The sequence below is a fragment of the Nomascus leucogenys genome, chromosome X, assembly GCF_006542625.1.
Source record: "Nomascus leucogenys isolate Asia chromosome X, Asia_NLE_v1, whole genome shotgun sequence".
NCBI classification, from domain to species: domain Eukaryota; kingdom Metazoa; phylum Chordata; class Mammalia; order Primates; family Hylobatidae; genus Nomascus; species Nomascus leucogenys.
This window is the reverse complement of record NC_044406.1, coordinates 5,611,295-5,636,066: the sequence shown is the minus strand read 5'-3', so window position 1 is coordinate 5,636,066 and position 24,772 is coordinate 5,611,295. Positions and strand designations below refer to the sequence as shown.

The window sequence follows — 24,772 nt, the reverse complement described above, 5'->3', positions numbered from 1 at the left end:
TGTTTCCACCTGTATGCTGACTCTGTGGAGCAGGGGTCCCCAACTCCAGAGCCACAGACTGGTACTGGTCCATGGCCTGTTAAGAACCTGGCTGCACAGCAGGAGGTGGGCAGCAGGCGAGTGAGTGAAGTTTCACCTGTATTTACAGCCACTCTCCATCCCTCGCATTACCACCTGAGCTCCGCCTCCTGTCAGATCCGTGGCTGCATTAGATTCTGATAGGAGTGTGAACCCTATTTTGAACTGTGCATGTGAGGGATCTAGGTTGTGTGCTCCTTTTGAGAATCTAATGCTTGATGATCTATCACTGTCTCCCATCACCCCCAGATGGGATCATCTAGTTGCAGGAAAGCAAGCTCAGCTACATTATGGTGAGTTGTATAATTATTTTATTACGTATTATAATGTAATAATAATAGAAATAAAGTGCACAATAAATGTAATGCACTTGAATCATTCCAAAGCCATCCCCCCTCACCCCAGGTCCAAGGAGAAATTGTCTTTGACAAAACTGGTCCCAAAGGTTGGGGACTACTGCTGTAGAGTATGAGGAACACTCTCTAGGAATTATAATCTGAAGACTGTGCTTTATATGCATACAATGTAGAATGATTGTATCAAGTCAATTAACATATCCAGCACCTTATATACTTCTCAGTTTTTGTGATTAAGAACATTAAAGCTCTGCTCCCTTACCAAATTTCAAGTATACATTACCATTAACTACAGTCACCATGTTGTACAATGGATGTCCTGAATTTATTTCTGCTGTCTAACTGGCACTTTGTACCCTTTCACCAACATCTCCCCATCCTTCCACCTGCACCCTCTGCCCCTTGTAACTGCCATTGTACTGTTGTTTCTATGAGTTCTTAGAGTATTTTGAACCTTTTAGATATACTCATTCATTGACAGCAGATGAGTGACTAATCTCAGATGCCTAACGGTTGTCAAGAAATGACTTTTTAACAAGTGGGAACATTGATGTTTCCTGCTGTTCATTGCCAGTTGGTTTTGAAATCAGAGCCTTTGGGTGTGAATACATGTACCATGCAGGAGATCCTATGAATATGAAAGAAACTAGACGAGAAGTACTAGAGAAATCTAGTTACCACATTCATGAGAAGGACTAGAGAAAGCCAGTTACCACTCTCATGAGGACTAGAGAAAGCCAGTTACCACTTTCATGAGGACTAGAGAAGGCCAGTTACCACTTTCATGAGAAGGACAAGAGAAAGCCAGTTACCACTTTCACGAGAAGGACTAGAGAAAGCCAGTTACTACTTTCATGAGGACTAGAGAAAGCCAGTTACCACTTTCATGAGAAGGACAGAGAGCTCATTATCACTTTCATGAGAAGGGCTAGAGAAAGATGGTTACCACTTTCACGAGAAGGACTAGAGAAAGATGGTTACCACTTCATGAGATGGACTAGAGAAAGCGAGTTATCACTTTCAGGAGAAGGGCTAGAGAAAGCTAGTTATCATTTTCATGAGAAGGACTAGAGAAAGCCAGTTACCACTTTCATGAGGACTAGAGAAGGCCAGTTACCACTTTCATGAGAAGGACAGAGAGAGACCATTATCACTTTCATGAGGACTAGAGAAAGCGAGTAACCACTTTCATGAGAAGGACTAGAGAAAGCTAGTTATCACTTTCAGGAGAAGGACTAGAGAAAGCTAGTTAACCACTTTCATGAGAAGTTTGTTAGGAAAGGAAAGAATAATGTTTTACTTGAGGGCATTTAGAATTGAAAGGATTTTGCAGGAGCTCAGCCCTTGAGAATGTTTTCGGAGTGGAGAGAGGAACCCAAGCAAAAGGATAAAATCAAAGGCAACAGTGAGGGGAAAACCGATGACCTCAGTCGACGCTGGTGATACCCCTGCTGCCCACGATGGGGCAGCGGGAGTATATGAAGCCAGAAAGAGCTGAAATTCCCTTCATTGTATCTACAGCTAAACATCTTTTCCTCCAAATTAGGTTCAATGAAAAATTGTTCAACAAACACCAAAGGTAGCATCATTGAACAGACAGATAGCGTATCTCAGCACTGAAGCTCGGGTAGCAATCGATCAATCAAGGGAAAGGGCAAAACTTACTTTAAACTTTTGCACATGTCTGATTATGCTGAAGAACATTCTGATTTGTTTATGTGCTTTGTCTTAACAGAATTAATTTACTGTACAAAAAACCTTTTGTCTCTCTATACATCCATCAGATATCCCTGAACTGGCTCAAGTATACCAGTCAGAATTAAAAATCTCTATTGTGGGCATGGTGGCTCACACTTGTAATCTCAGCCCTTTGGGAGACCGAGGTGGAAGGATTGCTTGCCAGGTGTTCAAGACCAGCCTAGCCAACATAGCGAGACCCTGTCTCTCCAAAAATTAGCTAGAAATGGTGGCACGTGCCTATGGTCCCAGCTACTTGGGAGGCTCAAGTGATTCTTTCACTTGAGCCCAAGAGTTTGAGGCTACAGTGAGCCATGATTGAGCCTGGGCAACAGAGTGAGACCTTGCCTTTAAAAAAAAAATAGTTAAGGCTGGGCATGGTGGCTCACACCTGTACACCTGTGATCCCAGCACTTTGCCGAGGTGGGGTGGATCACTGGAGGTCAGGAGTTCGAGACCAGCCTGGCCAACATGGTGAAACCCTGTCTCTACCAAAAAAATACAAAAATTAGCCAGGTGTGGTGGCATGTGCTTGTAATTCCACCTACTTGGGAAGCTGAGGCACGAGAATCACTTGAACCCAGGAGGCGGAGGTTGCAGTGAGCTGAGATCATGCCTGGGTGACAGAGTGATGTCCATGGTAACAGCCAGCGAGAGGATGACAGTCTGGGTGACAAAGTGACACCCTGTCCCAACTCAAAAATATATATATATATACATATATATACATATCTATAACATATATATTTTAAATTAAAATTATATGTTGTATAAAATTGACATGTGATGACACAGAAAAAGTTCATGTTCACATTACTTGTTTACGAATAAATCAACACTACTAATTTATATAACTATGATTTTATTTTCGCAAACAATGCTACGCATTATTAATGAACTCCTAAACATATAAATGGTTAAGTGATGTGCCCACAAAAGATTTTGATCGAGGTCCCTCTTTACAAATGACATCAATGGAAACCAAGTTGGGTAGACAGAATCACAACCCCCAAAGATGTCCACATTCTAGTACCCTGATCCTGAGCATGTTTCCTTCCATGGCAAAAGGGAGTTTGTAGATGTGATTATGTTAAGGGTTTGGGGATGTGGAGATAGATGATCCTGGATTATCTCAGAGAGCCAGGAGCAAGAGTTCTGCCAGTATGATGAGGTAAGTTTTTAAAGAAAAATGATACACGCTGTGGGAAAATTATTTTCATAGAGGCAAAATGGTTAGACTGTAGATCTAACAGAGTTTTGCAGAAAACGACACCAGTGTCAAGCCAAATACAATAATCTAAGCCACTAGTCTTCAAACTGGGGCTCACCTATTGATATGGTTTGGCTGTGTCCCCACCCAAATCTCATCTTGAATTGTAGTTCCCATAATCCCTTCGTGTCATGGGAGTAATCTGGTGGGAGGTACTTGAATCATGGGGGTGGATTCCCCATGCTATTCTTGTGTTAACGAGTAAGTTCTCACAAGATCTGATGGTTTTATAAGGGGCTTCCTCCTTCACTCCGTTCTCATTCTTCTGTCTCCTGCTGTCATGTGAAGGACATGTTGCTTCCCCTTCTGCCATGATTGTAAGTTTCCTGAGGCCTCCCCAGCCATGTGGAACTATGAGTCAGTTAAACCTCTTTTCTTTATAAATTACCCAGTCTTGGGTATTTCTTCACAGCAGTGTGAGAATGGACTAATACACCTACTTGTAGAGATACACAAAGACATGCTGATGGGGTGCGAAGGGTTGGGATGCTCTAAGGAAATCAATTTCCAGATCTTCCACATCCATGTGTGCTCTGCTCTAAAACCCAGCTGCTGGAGTATGCCGCCTAGCTCAGTATTAGTCGGTTTTCCAAGCCCACCCCGTTCCTAATAAACTTTCTTCTACTTTGCACAAAAGGCATTCCTCTCACTGGCTGTTACCATGGATATCACCCTTGGCTGTCGAAGTCTTTACCCCCTGTGATCCTGTGAAATCTTGGTATTCATGGGATATTGGCCAAATTACCGAAGAGTGACTTTAGAGCTAGGTTGATCAGGGAGTTATTGGAAAACAATGGAAACTGTTCCAAAGTGCCAGTACAAAACCCACGTTCAAGGAATATTCTGAATGGAAAGGAGATAAACTAAGGGACTAGCAAAGAACCGGGTAAGCACAGAAGCTGAGGGTGAGTGGAGAGGCAAGTTAGGAACATGGAAAGAAAATCACAGACTTTTACCACAAAAAGGGAGGTGGTGCTCAGATGTCCAAATGGTGTATGATTGTTAAAGTCCTAAGGATGAGGCTGAAAGGCAGTAATGATGGAGACAGAGTGGAGGTAAATTCAAGAGGTATTTTGGGAACTCAGCCAAACAGATGACTAAGTGGATAAGAGCATGGAGAATAAATGGTTCTAGCTCATGAACTGGATAATGGAGGACCCCACTGATTCAGCAAGGAAGTACTGAAGGTACAGTCAATCTAGAAAAGAGACACTAAAGAATTTATTTTACTTATATTGAGTTTGGAAAATATTTGTAGCTCATGCTGGAGGAAACAGACAAGGTCACTGCCATTATCGTGTACTAAGGGCTAACAATATGCTGGGTGTTATCTTCATTCTGCAGATACTATAACCTGTAATCATGTCATTTATTCCTTCCCATTTTAGAGGTGGAGTAGAGAAGCTGACATGTACAGAGGTGGGGTTTTGTTTTGTTTCATTTTGTTTTGTTGAGACCAGGTCTCACTCTGTCTCCCAGGCTGGAGTCCAGTGGCATGATCATGGCTCACTGCAGCCTCAACCTTCTGGCCTCAGGTTATCTTCCCACTTCAGCCTCCCAAGTAAGTAGAACTACAAGCACGCACCACCATGTCTGGCTGATTTTTGTATTTTAAAAAATTTTGTAGAGCCAGGGTTTCGCCACATTTCCTAGGCTGGTCTTGAACTCCTGGGCTCAAGTGATCCTCCTGCCTTAGTCTCCCAAAGTGCTGGGATTGCAGACATGAGTCACTGCATCTGGCTTTTTTTTTTTTTTTTTTTTTACCAGCTCAGATTCTATGTGAAAAAGATAGAATTTGGATCTAGGTTTTCTGATTCTGGAATTGTCCCCACCATCACTCGTGATATGAATGTTGTCTCCATGGATACTGAAACAAAGGGGATAACCAGAAGTGTTAATCATCACAAAGGTATTGACTGGGTTTGACAATGAAAAGATCAACTCTGACCTTGGAAAAGAAGTTCCAGAAGACGCCAACGCCAGTTAGATTTCAGTAGACACGAAGACTTGGATGTGGGCCTGATGGGATCAAACGTTTTGAGAAGGAAGGTGGCTTTGTGAAGCCAGGTGGGGAATCATCACAGCAGCTTACAATCAGGGCCCATCTAAGGACTGAGTACAAGTTAGGGAGGCAGATCTGATGACACCCATTTGGTGCCTGTCAGTTAGTTTGTTTGCTTGTTCGTTCAGAGTTTTTAGAGCAAAATTTCCTAGTAAATGTGAGAGGAGCAACTGTGATGTTTGGGATTCCAGGGGAGGGATAAATTTGGGATGCTGAAGAATGCAAAAAGAGGCTTATACCTTATGAGTAGATCAATCTGACAAGGAATCCCCAAAATGCAGGTGAGGCTGTCAGTCAGCACTTTGGAATGAATCAGGTGAGCACTTCCATGCAATTGTCTCAAAGAACCTCATTACCACTCTTTAGAGTTAGACCCAAAATATGGCAAAATGTTATTGCCTGCCAATTCTTGGTGAGTAAATATGTCTGTTATTACAGTTTCAGAAGTTGCATGCAGTTTAAATGGAGGGTGAGCGTGACGGGTTAGTTTTGATGCAGCAGGTATGCTGTCTGGTGAAAGGGCAAGGAGATTGAATCAGGGTAGACCTACAAATGAGGGAATGATGTGAGTCTTTTTCTCATCAGTCTTATCAGTATCTTTGGGATTTTGGTCTTCTTAACATTATATATAGAAAAGTAAGCCATTCCTCTAGCCCTTCTCCAACTTCTCAAATATTCTCTTTCAAAGTCTAGGTTCATTAAAGAGAAACCCTACAGGGCTGCATTGCTTTCTTTCAATGCTTCTTTTTTTTCCCTTCTCTGTTGGATGCTTTATGGTTTTGTGATTGTATGTGCAGACATTTCATGTTTGAGTACATCCTAGCACTTGATCCATTTCTTTCTCAGGGTCCCTGGCCAGGAGATAATATCTATATTTTTATCTGAACAATGCTAAACTCTGTTTTCCCAAACCCCAATGCACATGCCAAGCTATGTTGGTCATTTACCATTATAGATTCTAAAACTGTATGTCCACTTTCTCCCAAAGATTCTACCACTCTCAATTCAACAACCAATCTGTCCTTGTTCATTACAGTCCATTTCAGAGCAATATTTGATCTGCAGGATAAAGTTTCCAAAAAGAAAAGAGTTGATCACAACCCCATTAAAAAGTAAGCAAAGGACATGAACACACACTTGTCAAAAGAAGACATTCATACGGCCAGGAAACATATGACAAAAAGCTCAACATCACAGATCATTAGAGAAATGCAAATCAAAACCACAATGAGATATCACCTCACGCCAGTCAGAATGGCAATTATTAAAAAGTCGAGAAACAACAGATGCTGGCAAGGTTGCGGAGAAGTAGGAACACTTTTACGCTGTTGATGGGAATGTAAGTTAGTTCAACCATTGTGGAAGACAGTGTGGTGATTCCTCAAAGATTTAGAACCAGAAATACCATTTGACCCAGCAATCCCATTATTGGGTATATACCCAAAGGAATATAAATCACTCTATTATAAAGATACATGCACGTGTATGTTCATTGCAGCACTATTCACAATAGTAAAGATATGGAATCAACCAAAATGCCCATCAATGACAGACTGGATAAAGAAAATGTGGTACATATACCAGATGGAATACTATGCAGCCATAAAAAAAGAATGAGATCACGTCCTTTGCAGGGACATGGATGAAAGTGGAAGCCATTATCCTCAGCAAACTAATGCAGGAACAGAAAACCAAACACCATATATTCTCATTTACAAGTGGGAGTTGAACAATGAGAACACATGCACACAGGGAGGGAAACAACACACACTGGGGCCTGTGTGGGGAGGATAGGCGGGGGGTAGAGCATCAGGAAAATGACCTAATGTATGCTGGGCTTAATACCTTGGTGATGGGTTGATCTGTGCAGCAAACCACCATGGCACATGTTTACATATATAACAAACCTGCACATCCTACACATGTGCCCCAGAATAAAATAAAATAAAGTGAATAACACTGACTGAGAAAAAAGAAAAGAGCTGATCAGATATTAAGCTTTTAGCTGGGCAGACTTCCAACAGGTATCCCACCTGTCAAGTCCCACATCACCAACAGATCAAGCCTCTTACCAATTTTGTTATTTGTAGGTAAGAACTCATTATTCACTGTCTGGACCAGGCCTGGTGGTTTATTGCATGTTCCCAAATTACACTGCTTTGGATTTCTTCTCTCTTTTAAAAATACTCACTCAAGCATACCCCACATGCTTCCATGTCTAAGTTAAAGCTTTGTGATTTGCTCTTTTTTTGGTACAACTGTGTAATGTGCCAACATTCAGTATGTTTCCCTTACTCTTTCTATTAGCTGTGTCTTTGAAATAATTATGCACATCTCCAAATGACAGCAGCCTGAGATACACAAGGAACGACAGGTGTTGACTTGCCTATAAGAGAAATCAGTCTTAAGGGGCTAAGTACAGGAATGAATTCCATAGGCGATTTGTAGAAAATGACTGTAATTAGAAGTGGGAAGAGAAGCCAGGCTAAATGGCAGAAGAGGGGCAAGCTGACAGTGCTCATGTGGGAAACAGGCAGGCATCACGAACAGTGAGGGGCGTGGGGGCTTCCAGAATACATGGGTGTTATTTCCCCATGCCTGAGCAATTTCATTCTGGGTCCCTTAAGGATGCTGCTTCTATAGTCCTATAATACAATTATTGATTATAGGGTCATACTGCAGAGTGATACAATCTGATGATCATCAACACTCCAGAGGCCAAAATTCACATGACCTGTGTTCAAACAAATATGATGAGGCCCAGAAAAATGTGACTTCTTAAAAATGTATTCCAGTGGGATGTGGGGATAGGGACTCACAGCAGTGGGCTTGAAGAATCTCACTTGGGTGATGAGAATATTCCCAAACTCGTTTATGGTGGTGATCGCGCAACTTGGTAATTTAATAAAAACCATTGAATTGTACAACTCAGTGAATTAAATGCAATGTAAAATAAACCTCAAAAAACTCGTAAACATGGTTTTCATCAATATTATTTAAAGAAAAGAAATGGTTCTAGAGTAGCTGGGAATGTATGGAATTTCTTTAATTATTTCAAGAAGGCCTCTAAGCGTCACTATATTGATCCCTCCAATGGATCTAATCAAATATACAAGTGCCACATATATTCCACAGACACTATTGTACCGGGTGATGCTTCATTTCCTATTAATGTCTGGGCAGTCGTCAGGAGTACTTTTTGCTGGAAAATAATTCGCAATTAGTCACTCAGCCACTTCTATGCTATTATGGCTAATAAAATCCCAAATCTCATCATTTATTGGCTGGGTGCAATTGTGTTTGTTGACGGTGAGGACGTGAGATTGCAAGAGAGGCTCTTTCCACTGGATATAAGTTAGTCCAGTAAACCCAAAGATAACGGCTCCTCAAATAATTGGAATTTGAATATGCAGAAGCTGATAGGCCATTGGTTCCATCCTCTGCCCATTTCTGTCCCAAGACCAGGGCAGGCTAAGACTGGGGTTGACATTTTTGGGGAGAAGCTGAGGGTAGAGAGCTGAGAGAGGGCAGGTGGCAATGGAAAAGTCAGAGACCCCTCCTGGAAAACGCTGAGTCCTCATAGACCCTATTTTCTTCTGGCCCTACCTCCAAGTTGAGGCTGAGGAGCAGATTCAGCTCACCAACTCAGAGAGTCCTGGAATTACTGCTGGGATTCTGGAAGCCAGCCAGCCCTAGGCGGCGGAACTGCCCTGTAGATTTTTATGCTTTGAGCAGAGAGCTACCAACAGGTGGCGACAAACTGCAGCCACTCCAGGATGGATTTGGAGGGTTCCTCTGGACCTGGTTTTGCAGAGGCCTCTGAGTCATTTCATGACCTTGCAATCATATGACCCTGCATATCCCATGACTGGCCCATTGTACCAGCGGATGGGCAGAGACTGCCCAGCCATTAATAGGAAATGAAGCATCCCCCAGTACAATGGTGTTTGTGGAATATATGTGGCATCTAATTACGTGTTTGATTAGATCCATTGGAGTTATCAATATAGTGACTCTTGGAGGCCTTTGTTAAATAGTTAAAGAAATTCCATACATTCCCAGCGACTCCAGGACATTTTATTTTTAAAAATAATTTATGCCTGGTACAGTGGCTCACACGTATAATCCCAGTGCTTTGGGAGGCTGAGGCAGGAGGAACATTTGAGCCCAGGAGTTGAGACCAGCATGAGCAACATAGTGAGACCCCATTTCTACAAAAAATTTAAAAAATTTTTAAATTTTTTAAACTTTAAATTTAAAATTTAATTTAATTTAAATTAAATGGGCATGGTGGGGCACATCTGAAATCTCAACTACTTGGGAGGCTAAGGTGGGAGGACTGCTTGAGCCCAGGACTTTAAGGCTGCAGTGAGCTGAGATCACACCACTGCAATTCAGCCTGGGTGACAGAGTGAAACCCTGTCTCAAAATAATAATTTTGATGAAAAACATGTTTACTTTTTTGAGATCCATTTTACATTGCATTGAATTCACCCAGTTGTACAATTGAATGTTTTGATTAAATTACCATATTGTTTGACACCCCCCGCACCCCTCCTCCCACATCAGTTCTGGAACACTTCACCATAGTGAGATCCTCCATTCCCACTGCTGTAAATCACTATTCCTACCTCCTCGCTGTATATATTTTTAAGAAGTCATGTTTTTCTAGGTCTCATCATATTTCTTGGAATCTGCAGTATGTGATTATTGCCCTATTGTCTTCTGGGGTGGTGACAATCATCAGATTGTATTATTCTACAACGAGACCCTATAATGTGTGATTGCTTTATATGACCATTTAATCAGTGTCCTCAAAGCACCCAGAACTAAATTGCTCGGGAATAGAGAAATAAAACCCATATGTTCTGTAAATTCCCATTCTCTTCACCGTTTACAAGGCCTGCCTCTTATACGTTTGGAGCACTAAGTCAGCTCACCCTCTGTGGTGCCCTTTCTGGGAACCACACCCACCCCCGGGCCCCCCCACCAACAAACAAGCCACCCATGTGTTATAATCAGTTTTCCTAGACTTGATCAGAGCTGCTTTTGACACTGCCTTTTCCAACAGGCTGCAGGGCAAACAAACAAGTCTCAGAAATGCTGATAAGTAAAGGGAGGCTTTGCCAACTGCACCTTCCTAAGCCAAACCTATTTTCTCCTCAACACAAGTTCTGGGATGAGATACTGTAATTGTTGGATGCTCAATCAAAGGTGAGAATCATCTGTAATGTGAGGACTTTAAAAACTAAGAGATAGTAAAACTTGCTGTGGATAACAGTATGGTGGTTCCTTAAAAAGTTGAATTACCATATGACCCAGAAATCCTACTGTGAGGTATACACCCAAAATTACTGAAAACAGGAACTCAGGTATTTGTACGTCAATGTTCATAGCAGTATTATTCACAATAGTGAAAAGGTGAAAGACAAAGGGATAAACTGAATGTGGTATATCCACACAATAGAATATTATTCAGCAATGAAAAAGAATGAAATTCTGATACATGCTACAACATGGATGGACCTTAAACACTGTACTCAGTAAAAGAAGAGAGAAGAGAAAGGGCAGATGGGAAAAGAAAGGTCAGAGATCCCTCCTCTTGGAGAGCACTGAGCCCCCAGAGACCCTGTTTTCATCTGGCCACAGAGTGTATAATTCTACTTGTATGAAATGTCTAGAATAGGCAAATTCATAGAGACAGAAAGCAGATTGATGGTTTCCTAGGGGTGGGGGTATGGGAGGAATGTGGAATCGCTGTTAAAGGGTATAGGGTTGCTTTTGGTGGTGATGAAAATGTTGTAGAACCAGACAGATGGTGGTTTAATGTGGTGAATGTACTCAATATGTCAGAATTGTACATTTTACAATGGTTAATTTTATAAGAATTTCATCTCAATAAAAACAATTCAGAAAAGAGATGATCAAAGCTGAAGCTATTTTGTTAATACTATAAAGCCTTCTGATATCACTAGCATGATATGACATCCCCGAAATGAAATTTGGACAAATCAACCCTACTGTGAGTGGAAGGAGGACCCTCACTGCCCAGTTGGTGAGCAATTCAACCAAGCCAGCCTGGCACCAGACCCAGGCATCTGTGCTGTTCTTCTAAGGAACATCCTGGGTAAGGACAGAAAGGAAGGCAACTTGAAGATGCTGGAGGAAGAATTCCCAATCACTGGGAGATGACATCCCGCTGCAAGGCCTGGGCGCAGGGAAAGGAGGGGCACAGCTCATCCATCACCCAGGGCAGCAGAGGAAGAACTTTGATGGGATTCCCTGTATGCAGGGAGGCATGAGCCATTCCCAGAAACCTGCCCACACATTATGAGGGATGCCCTCTGATCCTGTTTTCAGAGGAGCCACAGCCCCTAGACACATTCCTGATCAACTAGAAAAAATTACTGTGATGCATTGCAGGAGACTTTGTCATGACAAGAATAAAATATTCAATTATGTAGGGGATTTTTCATGATTTTATTATCATCAAATATAAATCAATGACATTCAAATTGGCTAACTAGAGTCAGGACTGGCAACCAAAGCCAGTCTTACATATCCGTTTCCCCCAGACATCTGTTTGCCATTAGGTTATCTGGTTCTCAGAACACATTTTCCCTACATTATAATTCAGTTCCCAGGTGCACTCACACAAAGGCACTTGTGGGAAGCAGAGTTCTAAGACCGCCTTCTGGGTTTCCAGCCCCTGGTACTCACAACTTTGTATTGTTGTGAGTACAATACAACAATACACCTTCTCTTGAGTGAAGGTGGAAATGATGACTTGCTTCTGATCAATAAAGTATGGCAAAAGTCAAGGGATGTTTGTATGTGTCATTAAGGTGCCTAATCAGCTGACTTTGTGCTAATCAAAAGGCAGATGAGGGCCAGGCATGGTGGCTCATGCCTGTAATCCCAGCATTTTGGGAGGCTGAGATGAGAGGATCACTTCAGGCCAGGAGTTTGAGACCAGTCTGGACAACATAGCAAGACCCTGTATCTACAAAAACTTAAAAAAAAAATTAGCCAGGCATGGTGGTGTGTACTTGCAGTCCCAGCTACTTGGGAGGCTGAGCTAGGAGGATGGCTTGAATGCAGGAGGTTGGGGTTGCAGTGAGCCATGATCACACCACTACACTCCAGGCAACAGAGTAAGACCTTGTCTCAGAACAAAAACCAAACAAAAAAATGACCCTAGGTGAGCCTGCCCTAATAGGGCAAGGCCTTGAAAGCAGAATCCAAGCATAAGAGGCCTTCTCCTGCTGGCCTTGCTAAAATAGACAGCTCTGTTGTAAGATGCCTCTCATGAAGAGTAGTCTTTAGAAGCTGAGAGCTTCCATCCTACAAGAAGGAACTAAATTCTATCAACAACTTGGGCTAGGCGCGGTGGCTCACACATGTAATCCCAGCACTTTGGAAGGCCGAGGCAGGCAGATTACTTGAGGTCAGGAGTTCGAGACCAGCCTGACCAACATGGCGAAACCTCATCTCTACTAAAAATACAAAAATTAGCTGGGCGTGATGGCATACGCCTGTAGTCCCAGCTACTTGGGAGGCTGAGACAGAAGAGTCGCTAGAATCCGGGAGGCAGAGGTTGCAGTGAGCCTCAATCCTGCCACTGCACTCCAGCCTGGGCGACAGAGCAAGACTCTGTTTCTAAATAAATAAACAAATAAAGAAAGAAAGAAATTTTTTATCAACAACTTGATATTGAGCTTGAAAGAGGACCCCATGCTCTGGGTGAGAACACAGCCAACACCTGGACAGCACCTTGATGGCAACCTCGTGAGACTCTGAGCAGAGAACCCTGCTAAGCTATGCCTAGACTCCTGGCCCACAGTCATCGTAAGATCCTCCATGGGTATTTGTTTTAAGTCTTTAAGTTTGTGGTAATTTGCTCTGCAGTGAGAAATAATGACTACAGTATCTAATCCCAAATATACATAAAATAGTACCAACACTATAAAACTTAACCAGAATGTAAAACCAAGTGTTTTCAAATACAGTGATGGCTACTATCTGGAGCCATAGGTAGTAGCTATGGGTCATGTCAATCAGGCTTACAAAGAATTTTCAGCTGGTCTTGAAGACAACTGTTCCTGGTTCGTGGTTTTCTCTTTGATTCTATGAACGTCCCTCATGTGCAATTGAAAAATCCCTTTCTAGGTTGGAGCAAGGTTGCACTGGGTCTCCATCATGTCCAACTAAAAATCTTCCGAGTCATGCAACCTGCAAGCTCTAGGCACCTGCAGCTATAACCTCCTAGATTAAGTAATTCATCAGTCACGTGAGCTAATTTGCAATTGGAAGTTCCTGGAATCCATTTCATATTGCTAACTGTGGTGTCTACTTAGTATCATGTAAATTATTTTATATGATCCAGTCTGCCAATTAAGACAAATGGCTTTGCATATCCCCATACTTGAGTCATCCATGTGATATCTGGCAACATGGCAGAGTACAAACAAAACTCTGTGACACACTATATAGATTGCTGGGGTTGGTTTTCCCACCCACAAAAATGGGGCTCAAAAATACCTCACAGGGTTGAAAGAGAAAAGTATTAAATGAAGCAAAATATAAGATAATGCAGCCAGACGCGATGGCTTATGCCTGTAATCCCAGCACTTTGGGAGGCCAAGGCAGGTGGGTCACTTGAGCCCAGGAGTTCAAGATCAGCCTGGGCAACATGGTGAGACCCCGATTCTACAAAGAATACAAAAATTAGTCAGGTGTGGTGGTGTGCACCTGTAGCCCCAGCTACTTAGAAGGCTGAGATGGGCGGGTCGATTGAGCCTGGGAGGTTGAGGGTGCAGTGAGCCGTAATCATGCCACCGCACTACAGCCTGGATGACAGAGCAAGACCCTGTCTCAATTAAAAAAAAAAAAAAAGAGAGAGCGACAGAGAGAAAGAGAAAATGCTTTCTATAAAATATGAGGCACCACACAAAGTTAAAGTAATGGACTCTGCAGACTACGGCACTAGCCTAGACCAGTGGTTCTTGCCAGGGCCCAATTTGACCCCCGGGGGACATCTGGCAATGTCTGAAGATATTTTTGGTTGTTACAACTTATGGACAGTGCTATTGTCATCCAGTGAGTAGAAGCCAGAGATGCTACTAAGCGTGGACAGAACAGTTCCTGACAACAGAGAATGATCTGGCCTCAAATGTCAATAGTATCAAGGCAGAGAATCCTGGTTAAGTCAAAGCTTTGCATTACTATTTTTATTATTATTTTATTTTTAGAGACAGGATCTCACTCTGTTACCCAGCTGGAGTGCAGTGGTGTGATCACAGTTCATGGCAACCTCAAACTCCTAGGCTCAAGGGATCCTCCTACTTCAGCCTCCCAAGTCGCTGGGACTACAGGTGTGAGCCACCACACCTAGCTGATTTTTTATTTTTTTACTTTTTGTAGAAACAGAGTTGTCCAGGCTGGCCTCAAACTCCTGGTCTCAATCTCCTCGCCCTCCTTGGCCTCCCAACACACTGTGACTACAGATGTGAGCCACCATGCCCAGCCTGTTACTCCTTTTAAAATGCTTTTTCTAGACTAGTGGTTCTCAACCAGGGGTGATTCTGCATTCCAGGGAATGTTGGACAATGTCTGGAGTCACTTTTGGCTGTCACAGCTGTAAGATAGATATTGGCTATCACAGTCCAGCAAAGCTACTAACACCCCACACTGCATAGGACAGTCCATCCCACAAAAGGGAATTATCTAGCCCCAAATATCTAGTGTGCAGAGGATGAGAAATTCTGTCCCAGATGTACCCATACTCAATAAAGAACAATTTTTCTTTCTTTTTAACAAACCAAATAAGGACTTGGTAGTTGTTTTTGTTTGTTTATTTTTCATTGTTGGGAGAGGGTCTTGCTCTGTTGCCCAAGCTGGAGTGCAATGGTACAATCACTGTTCACTGCAGCCTCAACCTGCCAGGCTCAAGCTGTCCTCCCACCTCAGCCTCCCAGGTAGCTGGGACTACAGGCATGTGACACCATACCTGACTCTTTTTTTTGTTATTTTTTGTATTTTTTGTAAAGATGGGGTTTTGCCATGTTGCCCAGGCCACTCTTGAATTCCTAGACTCAAGCAATCCACCCACCTCAGCCTCGTGAAGTGCTGGGATTACAGGCGTGAGAGCCACCATGCTCTGACTTTTTTTTTTTTTTAAATGGAATTTAGCTTTTCAAAAATGAAGAAATGTCTTTTGGTTTAATAGCCCCAAGCCATAGAGTCCCCAGGTTTGGTCACTCTGTCCCCCAGATTTGTGTAAATGGTTCTTTGCATCTTAGGTAATTGGCTGGGAAGTGGGGGCTGGGAGCTACTTACAAGTGGGCCCAGAACCAAATGACACAGCTATTCTGCCCAGCTTTTCTGGCTCAGTTTCAGTTCCTGAGTGTTCTCAGGTTATTCTAAAGCTTAGAGAGTACAGAAAAGGAAGGAGGTTTTACATAATGGAAGCTGCATCCGAGGACACACAGAAGAAAAAACAACAGCACCATCGGGTGGTCAAGCTCACAAGAAGAATGAACCCTTTTCCACTTGCAATTACATTCTCAGACCCATAGTCTTGAGATGGAAACTTTTGAGGAAAGGTGTGTGTCAGAATGCAGAATGTTTTGGGTTTTATAAGGTAATGGTGAATATCTCATGTCATATATAATAGCTCAAGCGAAGTCTTGGACAGCAGCCTGTGGTCACCCATGTTAACAGTTTTGCAGTGAGGCTGGGCGCAGTAGCTGATGCCTGTAATCCCAGCACTTTGGGAGGCAGAGGTGACCAGATCACCTGAGGTCAGGAGTTTAAGACCAGCCTGGCCAACATGGTAAAACCCCGTCTCTACCAAAAAATACAAAAAAAATTAGCTGAGCATGATGGCGGGCACCTGTAGTCTCAGATACTGGGGAGGCTGAGGTGGGAGAATCGTTTGAACCAAGGAGGCAGAGATTGCAGTGAGCCGAGATCGAGCCACTGCACTTCATCCTGGTGACAGAATGAGACCCTATCTAAAAAAGGTTCTGCAGTGAAACAAAATGAATACCCACAATCTGTGGGATGAATGAAGACTTTTCACTTTATGTTAGTTTTGTGTTAGTTGGTTCGAGCTGGTGTCACTGCCAAGTATGTTAGAAAAACTCTGGGTTTTCAATGTTTTTCTTTTCTATTTTTGGTTATGGACAAAGGATTGCAAACCTACATTTCTGAAGGCAAGATTTGAAAAGAAGTGGTAAAGTCCTGTGGGCTAAGAAGTCAGGTACTGGAAAAGCCACCTATGCTGAACAGAACCTTGGCCAAATCACTTGGATGTGGATAGCTCCAGAGTTCCCTCATAGGCAGAAGAGGTGACAAGTCGAGACCCAGGGAATGCTTGCCCAATGACCCAGGTCAAACCAGCTGTGACAAGCTCCAACAAAAACACAGAGCTGCCTGGCCAGCTGGAAAAAGAGCTGAGAACAGACTCAAAACAGTGATCTCCACACCTCTTCTGTGATCCCAGATGCCAGTTCTTATCTGTTTCCAATTTGGTGATTCTACACAAGAGACAGTTTTGCAACCCAAGAAACATCTGGTGATATCTGGAGACAAGCTTGGATGTTATAACTTAGCAGTGGGTGGGAGGTGCTGCTGGCATCTGCTGGGTGGAGCCCAGGGATAATGACCAGCACCCTATGGTGCACAGGACAGCCACCACCAGAGAGTGACCCAGCCGCACATGTCTGCAGTGCTGAGGTTGAGAAACCCTGCTCTAAGTAAGTTCTGTCTTACACATTTTTTTTTTTTTTTTTGAGACGGAGTCTTGCTCTGTCACCCAGGCTGGAGTGCAGCAGTGCGATCTCGGCTCCCTGCAACATCTGCCTCCCGGGTTCAAAAAATTCTCCTGCCTCAGCCTCCTGAGTAGCCGAGATTACAGGCACGTGCCACCAGGCCCAGCTAAATTTTTTTTTTTTTTTTAGTATAGACGGGTTTTCACCATGTTGGACCAGCTGGTCTCAAACTCCTGACCTCGTGATCCACCTGCCTCCGCCTCCCAAAGTGCTGGGATTACAGGCGTGAGCCGCTGCGCCCAGCCAGTCTTACACATTTTAAATGCTTATTTCAGGCCAGAGATTGTCATCTGGGAGGATGATTTTACCTACCAGGAGACATTTGGCAACATCTGGAGATATTGTGGGTTGCTGCATCCTACCATGCACTGGACAGCCCCTACGGCAAGGAATCACCCAGCCCCACGTACCAACAGTGCCTCCGTGGGGAATCGCTGGATAGATAAATTCATCGTAAAAGAGAACGTCCCAGTCTCTCTCTCTAAACTAAAAATCTCCCAGTCTTGGAACCACCAAGAGGAACCCGGGACCCTAAGCCATCTCTGTTCCATCCCCGGGGCTTTCTCCCAGACCTCACAGTTGAAGGTGCTTCTCCTAATTAGCCCTGTGCCAAGTCTCTGCCCTGCACTGCCTTCTCATAATAAGCATTTAATTATTATTGACATTGGTACTTGCAGTATTTATACTGCTTGTTTTCCTTCACAGAAAACACCTGAGGTGAGACTGGACTTCTGCTTCATCATTGCCACATCCTCTGTTACCTGTGTCCCTGGGGCACTGGGGAAGTGCTTGTTGACTCAGTGGCCAAGTTTGGCAGGGGTTAATTTCCAACCAAGGCTGGAATTTTAAGGAGAAGGCAAGATGGAAACAAAACAATGGTGACAGAACCTGGTCTAGAAAGCATGGCTTAGGACTTTTGGCCACAAACTCTTAATGCTTATTTTATTTAAGCTTTTAAGGGATGCTCAACATCTACTATTTAGGTTTTCAATGCAAAGAGGAGTCATTATTATCTTTTTTTTTTAATGCACTGAAAGCTTTTAGATTTCTGTCTCCTGATATCAGCTGTGATGTGATAATCTCATTATAAATGAATATGGGGCAATTTCTCAGTTGGCAAATAGTAATGTCACTATAGACACCAATTCACAGAGTATTCAGTAAAGCATTGTCATGTGTTCCTTGAGACAAAGAGTACCTAAATGAGACAAAATGGAGCAAACTTTCTGTAAAAGAATTTCAACACTTTTAGTGATATTATTTTCAGTGAAAATTATTTCTAACATTCCTCCGACTCAATCTGCTCGGGTTGGCACAGAAGACAAAACTGATGTGTATGTGAAATATGTTGATACTCTGATAAGAAGTAAAGTAAGCATGAACTGGACATCTTAATTCATTATAATTGCTCATAAGATAACAGAGAGTTTACTTGAAAGAGATCAAAGGAATTTCTTAGCATCTCTCTTTGGGGAAAAAATCATCCATTTGGTTGGTTCATACTTACTAGATTACGCACAGCATGCATTGCAAAAGTTAAATTGTTTTTGGATGTTCATTTTCTGCAATTAATATAAATTTTCAGAAAACAGTAACTGATCTCTGAACTACATACTCATTCTTCAGTTAACCTAATTCTTTTATAGAGATGATCTTACATACACAAGCATACTGTAAAAAGTACGGTAATAAACACCACATCTTAAAACCAACATAGCCTGTTAAGAAACATTTGGCTTCAGCCGGATGCGGTGGCTCATGCATGTTATCCCAACACTTTGGGAGGCCTAGGCAGGCAGATCACTTGAGGTCAGGAGTTCGAGACCAGCCTGGCCAACACGGCAAAACCCCATCTCTACTAAAAATACAAAAAAAAATTAGCCAGGCATAGTGGCATGTGCCTGTAATCCCAGCTACTCGGGAGGCTGAGGCAGGAGAATTGCTGGAACCCGGGAGGTGGAGGTTGTGGTAAGCTGAGATCGCACCATTGCACTCTAGCCTGGGAGACAGGTTGAGACTCCATCTCAAAAAAAAGAAAAAACAGAAAGAAACATTTGACTCCATGCATGGTCCTGAGGATAAATGGAGAGATCTACATGTATGCCCCTCTAGAAGTAGGGATGTATGTTGTTTTTCCACTCTTTAGGATACATATTTCTACTCTTTAGGATACATACATGTTAACATTACAGATATTGAATCTGTATATTTAAAATGAAAAAGAGTGAAACAACTGTTAATTCCTTCTCAAATTCATCCTTTAGAAAAGCAGTAAGTTGAAAGCTTAAAATCATGCCAATCTTTCAGGGAATGCATTGGATGGCAAAGACATCTCCAGCATAGGCATCGTATCTAACTCAGAAGCAGTGGGTCCAGTATTTTCATATGTGAGGTTAATTGATTTAATTTCTCTTTTGTGTAAACTATAGCACAAAATCCACCACTTCATTTGCTCATTTCCTTTTAGGATTCTTTCCTCTAAACTCCAGTATTCTTTATACCAAGCTTGTGTTTTCAAACTACCACTCTAATCCACAAAGACAAACTATTTGGCAATTACTTTCTTCTCCTTATAGACAGCCTTGTTTCAGGGCAAATGAGCAAATGAAAACATATTAGATAAATTGTTGTAGGTGGTTTTACAGATATTTCCTTTAATGTAACACTACAGATAAAAAATGTACAAACTTTGATTAGTCCCACAGAAGAGAATTTAAAACTCTGCCTCCCAGAGCAAAGACTTGGCTCTTCTACTTATTCAATTAACATGCTGCTCTTGGGCTATTCCAGGAAGGGAAATAAATAGAAACCTTTAGACTTCCTTTGAAGCAGTGCAACTAAAGCAAATAATCCCCGTAAGCAATTTTATGTCATCACGTATCCCAACATCTTAGCAGCAGAGAAGCAAAAATAATAATCATATTAAAAATGTAACTCACCCGTTCTTACAAGGCTTTCAGAGAGGGCTCCTTACTGGGAGACTCAGACACTTTGTATGTCTCCTTCAAGGATCTCAAACAGCTTTTCATACCATCACATTGGACAAGTATCCCAGCCGAACACTCATCGTGTGTGAATAATCATTTGACAGCCTGGGCAGTTATATTGGAGCATCATTTGCAATAAAGTCATCACTGAGTAATCAGCGAATCTATCATAAAAAAGTTATTTAACTGCATGTATTTCTCCACCTGGCCTTCCTCTCCCCCAGTGCCCCACACATTTTTAACATCACTCAGAGGGAAGCTGGACTTCCTTCACCAACTCATCACTTCGGAGGAGCTTTGGGTGCCAGCCCTGAATACTTAACTGCAATTCTTATTCACCTATTGACTCCCTAACCTGGAAAACAATCAGGAGTTCACTGAGAGCACTTCCTGCGTGCACTGAATTTTGCACTGCACGGTGCGCAGCAAGGAAAGGGAGCGTGTATTGAGGAAGAAGAGGGAGGCTACGTAATGGTGGGGTGGGACAGACAAACAGTGATGATTATTTTTTCGATGAACAACAACATAGGACGTGGGTTTAGGATGAGAAGAGCAAGGGTTTTGTTTTTAATGATCTGTGGAGAGCCTGATGCACCTAAGCCTTGCCAGCCTGTTTGTTAAGTGAGTTACACATACAACACAGTGCCAAGAGCCCCAAGGAATTCATTCTCTGTGTCAATACCACAGGGTTGGGCAATGAGCAGGGCTACCACTCAGCAGGGAGGTGTCCCATCAATGCTGATGAAACAGCAGGCAGTCTTCTGACCACACACCTTGGGGGAAAATCATACCCCAGGAAAAATAACTTCCAGTGTTTCTCTTTTATTAGTTTCCTCGTGTTGTTTGTTTTTACAGCATTTAGGGAAAAAAGAAAGGGAGAAAGAAAAAAAAAAAAGCCTAATCCGAGTGTTTGCTTCTATAAATAAAAAATTGCTTATTTCTAATTATTTTGTGTGCCTCTGGCTCTCAGTAAGCACTCAAATAATATATAAAGTAGCGGTGTTAGCCCATTTTCTATTCTTAATAATAACTAAGGATTTGGGCATGCCGAAACCTGAAAAGTATTTTAACATGAATAAATATGACTCGGATTTTACCAAAAGGCCATGTTTTGTCTCCCAGGGTCTCTATAAAACTTACTCATTGCAGAAATGTCTTATACCAGCTAGTGGTCAAAATTCCAGCACATCACATGATATTTCTGGTCACTGAATGCTTTCAAGATCAAAGTTAAATGTCGAATGAAATGCTAAATCTCTGCAGCTTTAATTCCAGAGTAAGACTTCCTTTCCTCCCCACCCTACCCCCAGCTAAGGCATGCTTTTCATGGTCCTGAAACAGAGGGCACACATGGGGAAGCTTCTGGCTTTCTCAATTGTCATCCTCCCTCATTCCCCCTGCTGCGGTTACTGATCCCTCCACCTGGAGAGTAGCAGGAAAGGAAGGCGAAAAGGAGCAGAAGGTTCGTTCTTCTCTCACTGGTGCTGTCATGTGAAGATTTCAGGCAAACCTGAAGGGCATTTTCTTAAGTTCTTGGAAGCCAGGACAGCTGGATCTCCCCCATCTGCAACTCCTGAGATGCGGGCGATGTCGTCTCTTCCTCCAACTGGTTTTCCAGTGGTGCCTCTCTGCTGGAGTTTCCTCCTCATCCCAGCAGATTTTGTGGGGAAAAAGTCCAAATCATTAAGGTTATCTGGTCATGCATATTTGTTTGAGGGACTCTGGAAGTGCAACCTAAATCAACTCCCCCTAGTCCTCGAGATCAGAAGTCTCTAGAGCAGATCAGGCAGGGATCAGGTGCCACCCACCTGGGTCCCCCAAGAGATGCACAATCAAATATCAACCTCTCTGAGGAGTGTCGCTGAAGCCTCAACATTGGACTGAGACTAAGAGAGATGCATGCCATGTCATTTGTTTTTATTTCATTTAGGAAACAAGAAAAAAGAAAGCCTAACTCCACTGGGGAAGAGGCAGGGCTATAATGCCACAGAAACCTCTTCATAAGCCCCCACTTCTCTCCTTGCTGTGAGGCCAGAGATCCATAGAATTCCTGGTTATCTACATGGAAAATTCCTACAGGATGCCATTTTTTTCCCCATCTCATTTCACGATGCTGTCAAATGAGTATCCTGTTACAATAAATACTCCCCAGAATAATTTGTCTTGATATGTGGATGGAGGACTTTGGAGTCAGACAGACATGGCATTCTGATTCCAGCACCCACTAGCCGTATGACCTCCAAAAAGTGCTTAATCACTTGGGGCACCAGCTTTCTCACCAGTAAGGCAGGCAGAAGCATACATCTCAGGCCCCTCTAATCAATAACCCTTTATTGATTAGATATAATGTCCCAGGGCATGGTGCCTGGCCAAAAGAAATGGATGATCCTTTTTGGCAATTTTGAGAAGACAGAAGTGAAAAGATTTTACTTTACGAGCTATGAAAATTACTGTGCTTTAAGATCATGAAAAGCACAGACTTTGGTATATGAATCCACGTAGATGCTTAATGAAATTGTTCAGAGTTGAACCTACCTGATGTTTGACGTTTCTATCACTGTGCCAACCATCAGAAGCATTGCACAGGAACTCTCAAGCTAACACTGGGCATGTCTTCCTACTTGGGCCTCTACCCAGAAAGAACCCATTAGAGAGACTGTTGGTGGGAAATCCTGGAGTCCCACAGAAGAAGGGCACATGCAATCAGAGATAAGCAAGGGAACACTCACTCTCAAAGACTCGACATGCAGCAATTGCATGAGCAAAGATCGAGGCTTGATAATTAGGGCCCTGAATCAAGGAACAAGCATCTCAATGCAAATCGGGCAAGTGGGATGAGAGCAACACGGTGCTCACAGAAGGGTTCTCCTCTTAGCCATGCAGAAGGAAGAGACCTGGAGCCCCAGAATCCAGCTTATAGTCTCCCTATTGCATCATCCACTACTGCACAAGACAAACAGCAGTAAGCTCTGTATACATTCAGTGGGCTCAACTATTCTCCTCCGAGCCATTTGCCAGCTTCATAAAGTCTAGAAACGTTAAAACACCAAAAGTGCTCTCAAATCTCTGGTTTGGGGACCCCCTCCTTGTCTATTAAAGGGTATGGCACAGGAAAGGGCAAAAACACATGGAAAACCCCAGAATTCCTCCTATGTGTGTTACATGGAATATGGTTGGGGGCAGATCAAAGAAGGAACACAAAAAATCACGAATAGTTTCTAGGTATTTTTGCATATTTGTGGTTTTTAATTATCATTCGCTTCCCATTTTTCAGGAGCAGATTTAATCACAGCCTTCTCCTTGCTATACTGCATTTCCATGTTTCAAGTTATAGCTTTATTATTAAACCAAAACCCAAGTCCTAGTAAACTACCTTTCTTTAACTGGCATCCTAGTTTACACCAGGAGGAAGGAGTCATGGAAATTTATTGCCTCTAAGATTCTTTCAGAGTGGTTTAAATGGCCCTAGGAAATTGACTTGAAATAGATGCTTCCAAATGTTATTGTTTACACACTAATACAACAGCAGCCAATAAACATATTCAATTGAAATGTGCCCAAAAAGGAACAAAATACATGTGTTGTACCTGTTTGACCCATCTACTTCACTTAGCCTATTAAACAACTCTCAAACCTGTGCAATTATATATAAATATATATACACACATATATTATATATAAAGACCTTTCACCTAAAGTTTGTTAAAACCACACATATATCCAAAGAGAAGCAAGATCCAGCTAAAAATAAAAAAATCCACACATGCATGCATCTATGTGTGTATATATGTAATAAATTTAAATCATATACACAGTAACTCCTCACTTAACAATGTCAATAGATTCTCAGAATTTTTTTTTTTTTTTTGAGATAGGTTCTCACTATGACACCCAGGCTGGAGTGCAGTGGCACGATCAGAGCTCACTGCAGCCTCGACCTCCCAGGCTTAAGCAATCCTCCCACCTCAGTCCCCCCAAGTAGCTGGGACAACAGGTGCATGCCATCACAGCCAGCTAATTTTTGTATTTTTTTGTAGAGATGGGGTTTCACCATGTTGCCCAGGCTGGTCTTGAACTCCTGAGCTCGAGCATTCCACCTGCCTCAGCCTCCCAAAGGGCTGAGATTATAGGTGTGAGCCTCCGTACCTGGCTGATTCTCGGAAATTGCAACTTTAAGAGGAACGATATACAGCAGGTTGTTTCATTCAACATCATTTTGTTATAAAGTTGATGAGAAAGAAATTGGTTTTGTTATATGTGGCTTTGCTTAAAGTCACAGTTTCCAAAAACCTACCAACAAGTGAGAACCTACTGTAATCACCTTTCTTCTTAACTTTCTTAAAGCCATGCAGTTGCATTATTTGTAATATAATATTTAACATATACATTTGTGAATATATACAAACTAAATATATTTAAGTTATATATGAAGGCATTTCCTCAAGTTT

At 42.4% G+C, this 24,772-nt stretch overlaps 1 protein-coding gene across 4 annotated transcripts in view; it reads right to left on the bottom strand.

The window, feature by feature from the left end:
* STS (steroid sulfatase) overlaps positions 1–24,772 on the bottom strand; it is a 213,028-nt gene that overhangs the window by 180,218 nt on the left and 8,038 nt on the right. The window contains exon 2 of one of the 4 annotated variants that reach the window (XM_030806567.1): positions 20,277–20,429. The exons of the other annotated variants lie outside the window; for them this stretch is intronic. The gene's annotated coding sequence lies outside the window, so the exon portion shown is untranslated. The remainder of the gene's footprint in view (positions 1–20,276; positions 20,430–24,772) is intronic. 4 annotated transcript variants of the gene reach the window in all.